Source organism: Octopus sinensis, linkage group LG5 (assembly GCF_006345805.1).
Source record: "Octopus sinensis linkage group LG5, ASM634580v1, whole genome shotgun sequence".
Classification (NCBI taxonomy): Eukaryota; Metazoa; Mollusca; class Cephalopoda; order Octopoda; family Octopodidae; genus Octopus; species Octopus sinensis.
Genome location: NC_043001.1, coordinates 110,101,421 through 110,113,920, shown reverse-complemented (window position 1 = coordinate 110,113,920; position 12,500 = coordinate 110,101,421). Strand labels below are relative to the sequence as shown.

General features: G+C 38.5%; 1 protein-coding gene across 3 annotated transcripts in view; it reads left to right on the top strand.

Annotated features, from left to right (window-relative positions):
* The window catches only part of LOC115212419, a 234,373-nt gene that overhangs the window by 166,167 nt on the left and 55,706 nt on the right, over positions 1-12,500 (top strand). Inside the window, exon 1 of one of the 3 annotated variants that reach the window (XM_036502998.1) lies at positions 5,772-5,776. The exons of the other annotated variants lie outside the window; for them this stretch is intronic. The gene's annotated coding sequence lies outside the window, so the exon portion shown is untranslated. Of the gene's footprint in view, positions 1-5,771; positions 5,777-12,500 lie in introns of those variants that run through there. 3 annotated transcript variants of the gene reach the window in all.

Genomic DNA, 12,500 nt, shown 5'->3' with positions numbered 1-12,500 from the left:
GTGCGTGTGTACGCACACACAAACACATATATATAAGTATATATATATAGTAAATCTAAAGAAAGAACAAACGCAAAAAAACAACAACGCGATGATGTGGTACATATAATGTATTAGCAGACGCTCAGGAGAAGAAAGTTGGTTTAACGTTTCGAACAGACGCTCTTCTTCGGAAACAGAGCAAATTCCAATAGAAGAGAAGACGGGGGAAGAAAATCGCCAACGATTCACATGTGGTTACATTATATATATATATATATATAATATATATATATATACTAATACATCTGTTGTTTTGTACACCAGCTCTCTTCGTCTTTTGTTGTTTTTTTTTTCGTAAACTCTCCATATATATATATAATATATATATATACATGACATAAATAAAAATATATAAGGCCGGTTTATGGGATTACCTTGGTTTACGCGTTCACAAAGTCCATAAAGGTATCATCAGATCCCAAAACCTGTTGGCTTAATGCCTCCCTAGCGAGTGGCCTGTAGCTAGACAGGCGTCAAGCTTCGAGGTGCATTAAGCGTAATGGCGGTCTAGCGAGAGGCCACTCGCTAGAGAGATATTAAGCCAACAGGTTTTGGGATCTTATGATACGCCGGAAAGCGAAGTGTTTTATTAAGTGAAACCCAGAGTAATCCCATGAACCGTCTCTATGTAACTTTTTTTATATTATATACTATTCTGTAACTTAGGGTGTGCTTTTTTTCCCGGATTTATGTCTTACCGACGATATGTGTGTGGGGGGTGCGAGGGAGTTGTGTGTGTGTGTGTGTGTGTGTTTAATAATCTTTGACTCAATTCAGTCAGTAGACTGTGCCATGCTGGGGCACGGTCTGTATGTATATATGTGAACAGAATAAGATTGATAGATAAAGAAATAGTCAGATAGAGAAAGAAAGAGCGATGGAGCGATAAAGCGATATAACCTTATGTCATATAGACAATGCATATTTAACTTCCTACAGGCTTCACTTGTTAACAAAACGTAGACATGAATAGAGAACATAACACATATGAGAAAATATAAAATATATATGAAAGAAAATAGGAAGATATAAATAGAAAACATGGGTTGGGAAGGGAGCGTATAATTGATGGTGGCGTCTGGAATGTCGACTTAAAATTCAGAAAATGTCGCAAAATCTCGAGGCACACTTTCATAGAAATGTATACACACACGAGCTAATATTTTACTGGTTAGGTGAAGCAGCCGAAGCGCCGTCATATTAAATTCTGTCGTTTCGAAAATGGAAAGAGGGTTCAGAAGATGTTTCGTGGATAGAGTAAAAGAAATTAGTTATCTATTCTATTCTAGGCACAAGGCTCGAAATGTGTGGGGAGGGACCTAGTCGATTAGATCGACCCCAGTGCGTAACTGGTACTTAATTTATCGACCCCGAAAGGATGAAAGGCAAAGGCTAAACACAAACAAGCCTGACACTAACAACAGTAGAATTGTCGCTAACGACAACAGTGGCAACAACAACATTAGGGGAAACTGCAACGCATGTGCACACAATATGATACTGCATGTCAGGATACTGACATTCAGATATAAATCAAAAGTATTCCTGTGTGTTTGCGTGTGTGTGTGTGTGTGTGTATTTTGCTATCTCTGTCCCTCCTCCATTGCTTGACAACCGGTGTTGGTTCGTTTATGTCTCCGTATCTTAGTGGTTCGGCAAAAGAAAACGATGGAATAAGTACTAGGTTTTATGCAAGTAACCGGGTCGATTCTTCAAGGCGGTGCCAGCAGCATGGTCGCAGTCTAATGACTGAAAGAAGCAAATGATAAAAGATAGGCTGTTATTCTCTATTTTCTCGATTCCACATTGGTGAAAGACAAAGTAGACATCAGGTTTCTTTGAACGCAGAACCAGAAGCAATTTTTTGAATTTTCTTACAGTTCTGACGATCTACAACCTTAAATAATGGTTTCTTATTAAAGCAGAACGTCATCAATTTCGAGAAGGAAAATGCTAGCCGATTCTGTCGACCCCAGTTCTTGGTTAGTACCTTATTAAATTGAAACATGTCTACTGAAAATCAAAGACGCCTGAAGAGCGACAAGAAAAACTGCAAAGCATTCTATCTGTCATTCTCATTATTCTCGCTCATCTCGCTCCCTTAATACATATTATCATTAAACCAACGGATTTTCTAGTAATTTTCAACTGTGTAATCGTATAGTGCTCTTATACTTAAATACACTCACATAGAAGCACACTCACACACAGGTCCTTTCAGAAGAATCTATTCATACATGATGCGATACACGATAGCTGATCTGATTTCATGACTTTTATATCATTTCATATTGATAGATATTAAGTTGTCAGATGAAAGATAAATAAGTGTTGAGTTGTCCGAAGAAAGAAACTAAAAACAACAAGCAAATTTGCCTTACAAAAAACGGGGGAAAAATGTATTGATTAACGTGCTTCTGGGTTTCCTGGGAATATGATAAAAACGAATAGCTGTTCCCTGCTGGAAAGTCTTTCAACAGTGGTCTCCCCGAACAGGGCTCTATGTAATTAAAGAGCAACAGCTCTTATTTCTAGTAATTTACTTCACATGCAATTTGTTTTGTTGCCTTTGTCAGTACAGTCACGGTTCTTGTTTCCGTTGTAGTAGATTTTTTGTTGTTGTTGTGGCTGTCGTTGCGTCTCTCTTCGTGATCTTGTGGATATTTAGCTCCACGTTACATCTGATCGAGTAGACCGATCCTCAAATACGCTCTAGCGATGACAAATACACGTGAATTCATAACGAGATTGATCAGCTACTATGTCACCGAATATGTCTATTTCCTTTCCTGAATGCTAACATTCTTAATCTTGGTTCTTTTGTTTTGAAATGTTATAAAGTAGGCGCAGGCGTGACCATGTGGTAAGAAACTTGGATTCCAGCCACATAGTTCCGGGTTCAGTCTCACTGCGTGGCATGTTAGGCATGTGTCTTCTACTAAAGCACTTTTAGTAGATTTGGAAATTGAAACTGAAAGAAATAAACCGAAATAAAGTAGTCGTATACATATGTGAGTGCGTGTTTTTGTATCTATGTTTGTCTCCTACCAACGCTTGAAAACCGGTGTTAGTGTTTTTACGTCCGCCTAGCTTCGACAAAGAGAGATATAGGCTTAAAATAACAATAAATAATGTGGTCAACACATTCAACTAAAAATTCTTTAAGTCGGTGGCCCAGCATGGCTATAATCTATTGACTGAAATAAGTAAAAGATAAAAGCTATATTTAAAATGATATCTTCTGGACTCCACGGCGGTGAAAGACAAAATGGCCGTCGGTTGTCTTTCAACGCAGAACTGAAAACAATTTTTCCGATTCTCTTACACTTCTGACAATCCACCGCCTGAAATAACGTTCTTACTATGTCTAATCTATTTCCATATTATCGACACCGTCATTATTAACATCATCATCATCGTCATTGGTGTCCTCATCATAATTCTTGTCGTTCTAAGAATAGTAGCTGTGGTCGTGGTCGCCATTGTCGACGCTATATCTGTTGTTGTTGTTAGTTCCTTCTCGAGCCACACCTGGCTCATAAGGGCCGGTTTCCCGGTTTCCTTGGCGTATAGGTTCCCCACCTGGGCGGTACGCCGGTCCGTCGCAGGTGGGCTGCAAGATGCAAGAGAGAGAAAGTTGTGGCAAAAGCGTCAGCAGAGGTTCACCATGACCTTCTGCTGGAGCCGCGTGGAACTTAGGTGTTTCGCTCATGAACACACACATCGCCCGGTCTGAGATTCGAACCCGTGATCCCTCGACCGCGAGTTCGCTGCTCTAACCACTAGGCTATGTGCCTCCACATAATATCTGTAGTCTTCGTGATTATCGTTTTGTGGCCATCAGTAGGGTTAATATGAGCATCAACCTCACCTCGACCATCACAATCGCCGCCATCGTCGTCGTCATCATAATAATCGTCTAATCCTCCTTTTCCTCTTCTTCATTATGATAACCCCTCCTCCTTCTCAATACTTTCATAACCTTCATCTCTTCATCCTCCTCAACATCGTTACCACCCCGATCATCAAAAGTCTTCGTCGTCGTCATTTTCATCATTATCTATTCCACTTTCTCTTGTTTCTTCTCCCTACCATCATCATTATCATCATCATCGCCACCACCATCATCATTTTTATCCTTCTCTTTTTCGTCTCTCTCATCATCATCGCCGTCAACCCGTCATCAACCACACCATCAATTTTTGATGATGCTAATGTTTATGCTAAAGTTATAAAGCAAGCAAGAGAGAGAGAGAGAGAGAGAGGAGAGAGATAGATAGATAGAGAGAGAGAGAGAGTAAAAGAACGAGAGAGGCAGAGAATAAAGTGGGGGTTGGTGGGGGGGTCAGACAGATAGAAAGACAGATGGACAGAGTGAGATAGTCAAACTGACAGACAGAATGAAGAATAGATAAACAGACAAGCATATACGCCAGATATGGAAGGAAGGAAAGACTAACGGTATCATGATGACACACAGCATAAAACGCATCGAAAGGAAAAGTGCAGGCGACACATCACGTGACACAGACAGGCAGACAAGAAAAGAAAACACAACTTTAAACCGTTTGTCAGCTATGTTTTTTTTTTTTTTAATGGTATGACAAAGAAACAGTTTTATGGGTAATTCTCTTTAAAAAGAAATATGAGGAAATTTCGATTATAAATTTTAAATTATATTTAGTCCTTCGTCAACATGGAGACATATTAAACGCCACGAAACTTAGTCATAAAAATTTGATGGATTATAAACGAGGAATTAGGAAAAGGAAATGATGTAGATGTAAAAATCTCAAGTTACTACTTAGAAAATGAAGAGGCGCATTTATGGTTCAATGAATGGTGACATGCAATTCCAGGAATGATAACAAGCAACAGAATGTGATGAGGGTAGGAGTGCTCAATCCGAAAATGATGTAGGATTCGCCGTCTACTTGCGCCGTGGATATTGTGATAACAAAGGATGTCCATAGCACACGTGGATGGCGTCTTCTATATAAACGCACGTCGGAGACGACTCGGTGATATTTTAATAATCCGAATTTTCAAATTAATCCAAACTCACACTATTTTTGTTCCTTTTCCAAATACATTTTTCCTCCTCGCACTGTCACTCGTTGTCAATCACACCACTTCCCTCTCTCTCTCTCTCTCTCTCTCTCTCTCTCTCTCTCTCTCTCTTTCTCTTTCTCTCCCTTCCACACACAAGATCATACACTTATGCATACACACACACACACACTTATGTATGTATACATAAATATATATATATATGTATATGTGTGTATGATATATATATATATATATATATATATATATATACATATATGTGGAGGCACAATGGCCCAGTGGTTAGGGCACAGGACTCGCGGTCGTAGGGTTGTGTTTTCGATTCCCAGACTGATGGAAAGCAAAGTCAACCTCGGCGGAATTTGAGCTCAGAACGTAAAGGCAGACGAAATGCTGGTAAGCATTTCGCCCACCGTGCTAACGCTTCTGCCAGCTCGCTGCCTTCAGTACGAGTACACCATTGTACCAGTAATTTGCTGTACGAGCCAAGACTCGTGCAAATTTTTAACTTGAATTACGTGCAGAAATCCACAGTACGAGCAGGCAAATCTTTAAGATAATAAAACCAGTTTATGTATTTCTTCTGCATTTTTTGTTTTATAATTGTCATTTTTCTTGTAACTACACCCTTTCTGTTTTAAAACCAATGAAAAATTATTTTTGAGTGTTTTTGGGGGTGCTGGAACGGATTAATTATTATTTAGTTAATTTCAATGAGGGAAATTAATTTATAAAACGAGTAAATCGTAAGACGAGCTCGGTCAGGGAACAAATTAAACTCGTACTGCGAGGTATCTCTGTATATATATAAATATATTTATGTGTGTTTGTGTGTCTGTGTATATGTGTTAACGTATACATATTTGTGTGTGTACTGTAGTGTAGGCGCGCGCGTGCATGTGTGCGTGTTTGCCTGAGCATGTGTGTTCGTGTGTGTCTGTGAATGCATGTGAATGTATATTTTTTCTTCGCCATTTTTAGGTCAGTTCTTTCTGATAATTATTGTATGAATGAACACAGTTATTTACACAATACCTACATATTTATATAGTAATATGTGCTTCATCACAGCCTAGTTAATTTACCCCAATTTTAAAAATGAAACATTACAACCTAAAACAAATTAGAACACCTAAATGATATGGCTAAATTTTCCTCAAAATACATCACACAATCATAAAAATAGCATTCCGTTGGTTATAACGAGGAGGGTTCCAGAGGAACCAATCAATGATGCAGTGTGTTTATAAAATTAACGTGGAAGTGACTGGGGAGTCTACAGACACATGTACCTTTAACGTGGCTTTCATTCAGTGTTCATAGAGTCCCAACTCTATGTTTTTGTAAGAATTTATCATTTTCTACTCTAGGTACAAGACCGGATATTTAGTTTGGACAGGTCAAATGAATTACATCGACCGCCAGGTCTCAATTAGGACGCATTTGATCAACCTCCGAAAGAATTATAAGCCGAAGAATTATAAAATATGGCCGGGATTTAAATTCAAAACGTAATGCGAAATGAAATACCTATTTCTTTACTACCGACAAGAGGCTAAACACAGAGGACAAACAAGGACAGACAAAAGGATTAAGTCGATTATATCGACCCTATGCGTTACTTGTTTCTTATATAATCGACCCCGAAAGGATGGAAGGCAAAGTCGACCTCGGCGGAATTTGAACTCAGAACGTAGCGGCAGACGAAATACCTATTTCTGTACTACCCACAAGAGGCTAAACATAGAGGGGACAAACAAGGAAAGACAAATGGATTAAGTCGGTTACATCGACCCCAGTGCGAAACTGGTACTTTATTTATCGACCCCGAAGGTTGAAAGGCAAAGTCGACCTCGGCGGAATTTGAACTCAGAACGTAACGGTAGACGAAATAACGCTAAGGATTTTGCCCGGCGAGCTAACGATTTTGCCAGTTCGTCGCCTTTAGCCACAGTAGCAAGAACACAAATCTTTTATTTGATAATAAGGTCCACGATTGGGTTTCCTCGACAAAAATATGGGGTTGGAGCGTAATGGTTATAGGTCTGGATAACGGTAATTCTTGGGTTTAATCAACGGTATCAACGTGAATAGATGCAGCATCTCTAAGAGACCGATTATGGCTTTTAAGCGTGTTACCAAAACAGAAAAAAAACATAAACCGAGATACTAATAAGGAAAAAAACAAATTCTATGTTGTCTTGGCAGTAGTAAGTGATGGCTAATATTAGAGTCATGTAAGTTCACTGTGAGCATTTTGTATCGCAATGAAAGCGATACCTTTCAAATTTCTCTTCTCTTGTTTTATCTGCCTTTTTCTCAAACACACATACTCGCTGTTTCTCCTATTGCTCTTTGCCTCTGTTTCATTACACTTCTTCTCCAGCTCTCTCTCTCTCTCTCTCTCTCTCTCTCTCTCTTTCTCTCTCTTCTTTTCTATCTTTTCTATTTTCCACATATGCCTCTGAATTACCAGAAACGCAATAAACTCATATATATATATATATATATATATATATATATATATATATATATATATATATATATATATCTTTACTTTCTCTCCTTGTTATATACATATATCTTTACTTTCTCTCCTTCTCTCCTTTCTAAGGCTCGAAAACTTAAAGACTTTTTTCACTTACCGAACGTTATACTAATACATCTGTTTGTTGTCTACACCACCTGTCTTCGTCTTTTGTTGTCTACACCACCTGTCTTCGTCTTCCCTATATATACATGTTTGTGTGTATGTGTAAGTAGGTATATATGTAAGCATGTATGTATCTATCTATACATTTGTCATGGTTATCATGTTTTCAACATTAATCCGGATTATGATGTTGTTGGTCACAGGTCTGGTAACCCTGAACTTGGCATATATTTGTAAACATGATTTCCTTGGCATTTAAAATTTATGACACACCTATGATTAGTCGACATATGTATGATGACACTAAAAACTGATGTACACAATCTTGTTCGGTGTACATTATACATTCTACAAAAGGCAAGAAACCTCAAATTTGAGTGGCATGGTCTAGTCGATTGCATCGAATCCAATGCACAGCTGGCACTTGGCTTAACAGCAATTCTTCTGGTTTTGAGTTCTGAGTTCAAATCCACCGAAGTCGGCTCTGTCTATCATCTCTTTCCACCCGATGAATAAACAACCAGTTGAGCCCCGGAGCTGTTGTAATCGTCTAGAATCCTGCCTCAAGATTTCAGGATTTGTGCCGACAGCAGAAAGGATTCGTGTGCGTGCGTGCATGTGTGTGTGTGCGCGTGTGCATGTGCGTGTGTGAGAGAGAAATGATTTTGCGTGTGTATTGTGTCCTTCAATATATTAAAACGGTGAGGTGTTTTAAGCGACTATGTGCAAGTATCCCCTCATATACACTTGTTTTAAGATCTTCGTGTATATATATATACTCTTTTACTCTTTTACTTGTTTCAGTCATTTGACTGCGGCCAAGCTGGAGCACCGCCTTTAGTCGAGCAAATCGACCCAAGGACTTATTCTTTGTAAGCCTAGTACTTATTATATCGGTTTCTTTTGCCGAACCGCAAAATTACGGGGACGTAAACACACCTGCAATGTTGGGGACACACACACAAATATGCACACATGCATATATATATATATATATATATATATATATATATATATATATATATACGACGGTCTTCTTTCAGTTTCCGTCTAACAAATCCACTCATAAGGCTTTGGTCGACCCGAGGCTATGGTAGAAGACACTTGTCCAAGGTGCATGTATGTATGCATGTATGTATGTAAGTATGTATGTGTGCATGTATGTGTGTATGTATGTATGTATGTGTATGTATGTATGTATGTATGTATGTATGTATGTATGTATAGCGGTTGAACAGAACGAACACAACGAAGACAAAATGTTAGACGAAAGCTTAACAGACAGGAAATTTAAAAGACACGATACACGGAACATTCGCAGCCCACTTTTCCTCGTCGGTCAATGACCTAAAGTATCATAGAAGTTTCACTCAGTTTTGGAGGTGCCACTGTTGTTATTAAGCTACTGGAGGAAAAGCTAGCTAAGACAGAAACAAAGAAATCATTATATAAATTATATAAATACAACACACAATGAATTATGCATATATATAACAGCAGGAAACCTTACGGCTGTATACAACAGAAGAAGAATATGATAATTATACATATATTACAAATACAACAGAAGGAGCTTTGCAACTATCGAACAAACTTAGTGAGGAGGTTGCGCAAAGATGAAATGGAGTAAGTCCTAGTGGACGTAGTGGGAGCCCAGAACAGTATGACCAGTTTGGTCATCTCTCCTCTATATATATATATATATGTATGTGTGTGTGTGTGTGTGTGTGTGTATGTAAATTTTGGCACAAGGCCAGCAACGTAGATGGAGGGTGTAAAGTCAATTTCATCGGGTTTGCCTTTTATGCTTTCGGGATCAATAAATTAAGTACCAGTTGAGTACTGAAGTCGATCTAATCGACTTAAACCTCCCTTCAAATTTTCAGGCCTTCTGCTTATAGTAGAAAACACTGTTGTTATTATTATTATTATTATTATTATTATTATTATTATTATTATTATTATTATTATTATTATTATTATTATTATTATTATCATTATCATTTATTTATTTTTAATCTGCATGTTTGTTACAATCATTTGCCGAGACACGCCCAAAGTCTTAGGGCGAGTAAAGGATAAGAGATGTTAAAGTATGACTGAAAGCTTGGGGAGGGGAAGTGGTAGGGCCAGAAGCGAAATATCTTCATGTAATACAACACAGACATTTAAATGTATTGGTTTTTTTCTAAGAATGTGTACAGTACTTCACAGCATAATCTTTTGGATTTCTCTGAGACATGGTTCTCCTGGGAGCCTATCTAGATGTTTCGGATATCCCTTTATTATTATTATTACTATTATTATTATTATTATTATTATCATTATTATTATTATTATTATTATTGATAATAATAATAATAATAATAATAATGATAATAATAATAATAATAAGAAGAAGAAGAAGAAGAAGACATCCGCCAAGGCAACAAGAACGTCTTCTCAACGATTAGCCGGAAATGATTTTTAAAATGAGAATATCTGAAATATACTTGACTGCTCTCACAAACGAGAATGCTAAACATGAACCCCACCGCTATCAAAAATTCAGTGAAAAAAAAGAAAAAGAAAACCCGGAAAATAATACAGAATCCGTATCCGGTACCTGATCATTCGCAATAGTAGTCATGGAATGTGAAAATGGGTGTGCGGGCCGTATTTGTAATTTTATGTGTTTGTGTGTGTCGCCTGTAGTGGGAACAAGGACATTATCCTCTATGAAGGCCTTTTTTAGTCTAGTGTCTGTACGACCATTAAGGTTTATAGTGGAAAATTTATCCGTGCGTGGAAGAAAAGGTAAAGAACCTGCATACGGAGGTTTAACAACGGAGGTTTAACAACGTCGTTACGCACGAAAATGTGAGTCCAAGAAGTAAAGTTTCCATCAAGGCAGAGCTAGAAATGCAATCATCAAGTAGATAAGATGTTTTAAACTGGAGCGAAATATTCAAAATTGAAAAAACTAGAAATTGTCGAGGATAAATTTAAGTTTATTATTTAATTTCTGAACAGTTTTGCTGCTGTTTGTTTACGTAGCTTGATTTCTTTATTCATCAGTTTCTACTCCGAGACACAGAAAAGAAAATCAGAAAAAGGTCACTTAGAGGATCTGTTGCACAGTCTGCGTCTCATTCTCGCCCACAGCATCATAAGCGGAAAGTGTAACCTCTTGAAAGAGCTGTTCGTCGGCTACGGGGTCATTCCGAAAAGCTCTACCTGCGACGATTTCATCTCAATCGAAGGAGAGGAGCTTTCTCCGTCCGGGTTGCGGATCCGTGGAACAAGCTGCCAGACGAGATGGTGAAGATGCCGACGACCGCTTTGTTCAAGGCCTCCCTTGACCTCAAGTGGCCTGAACTCTTTACATGAACACCACCCTGTACTTAACTCCATGTCCCCCTACATGGCCTTGCTATTTGCTTTTGAGCCAAATTAACTAACTAACTAACTAACTAACGAAAACAATTTCATCAGCAAGGCTTTGCTACCTCGTGGCTATGTTACAATAAATTTTATCAATAGTTACACGAGTTCAGATCGATCCTATTTCTTTACTACCCACAGGGGGTTAAACACAGAGAGGAGAAACAAGGACAAGACAAACGGATTAAGTCGATTATATCGACTCCAGTGCGTAACTGGTACTTATTTAATCGACCCCGAAAGGATGAAAAGCAAAATCGACCTCGGCGGAATTTGAACTCAGAACGTAGCAGCAGACGAGATCCTTTCACCCGACGTGCTAGCGTTTCTGACGAACAACGAGAGTACGATGTGAAATTATTATTCAGACAGTTTAAATATATCGACAACCGATTTTCATGAACAACAGCGAAGTTTTTCACTCTAGTTATTATTAGATTCTTTGTCTTTAAATATTGGTGACGTAGGCTGTCAACGCCTGAAGTCAGATTTTTATCATTTAGTATGCGTTGTCTGTACGGGGAGGGAGTCAGTAGGACTTAGTGAAGAGACACGACATTTTATGCAAATATTTGCATTACTTATTTATAAGATCGGTGATCGTGAAAACTATGGTTCATGATGATGAAGGTAGTGATGATGATGATGTTGATGATGATGATGATGACGACAAAGAGGACGGTGATGTGAGGATAGTGGTGATGACGACGACGACGTCTACCGGTGACGATGATGATGTCGTTGTTGGTGGTGGTAATGCTGTTAGTGGTACATCAGATTATTATTATTATTATTATTATTATTATTGAGACGAGCTGGCAGAAACGTTAGCACGCCGGGCGAAGTACTTTGCGGTATTTCGTCTGTCGCTACGTTCTAAGTTCAAATTCCGCCGAGGTCGACTTTGCCTTTCATTATTTCGGGGTCGATTAAATAAGTACCAGTTAAGCACAGGGGTCGATATAATCTCTTAGGTATTTGGAAATTCACTTGATTGCAACAAATTTTGGAGTAACGTGTTAAGAAGTTTGCATACCAAACACATGGTTCCGAGTTCATTCCCACTGAGTGGTACCTTGGGCGAACGTCTTCAACTATAGTCTCGGACTGACCAAAGTCTTGTAAACGGATATAGTAGAAGGAAACTGAAAGAAGCCCGTCGTGTGTTTGTGTTTGTCCCTCATCCTCGCACCATCGCTTGACAATTGGTGTTGGTGTGTTTACGTCCCCGTATCTTAGCGGTTCCGGAAAAGGAACCGATAGAATAAGTACTAGGCTTACAACGAATAAATCCTGGTATTGATTTGTTCGA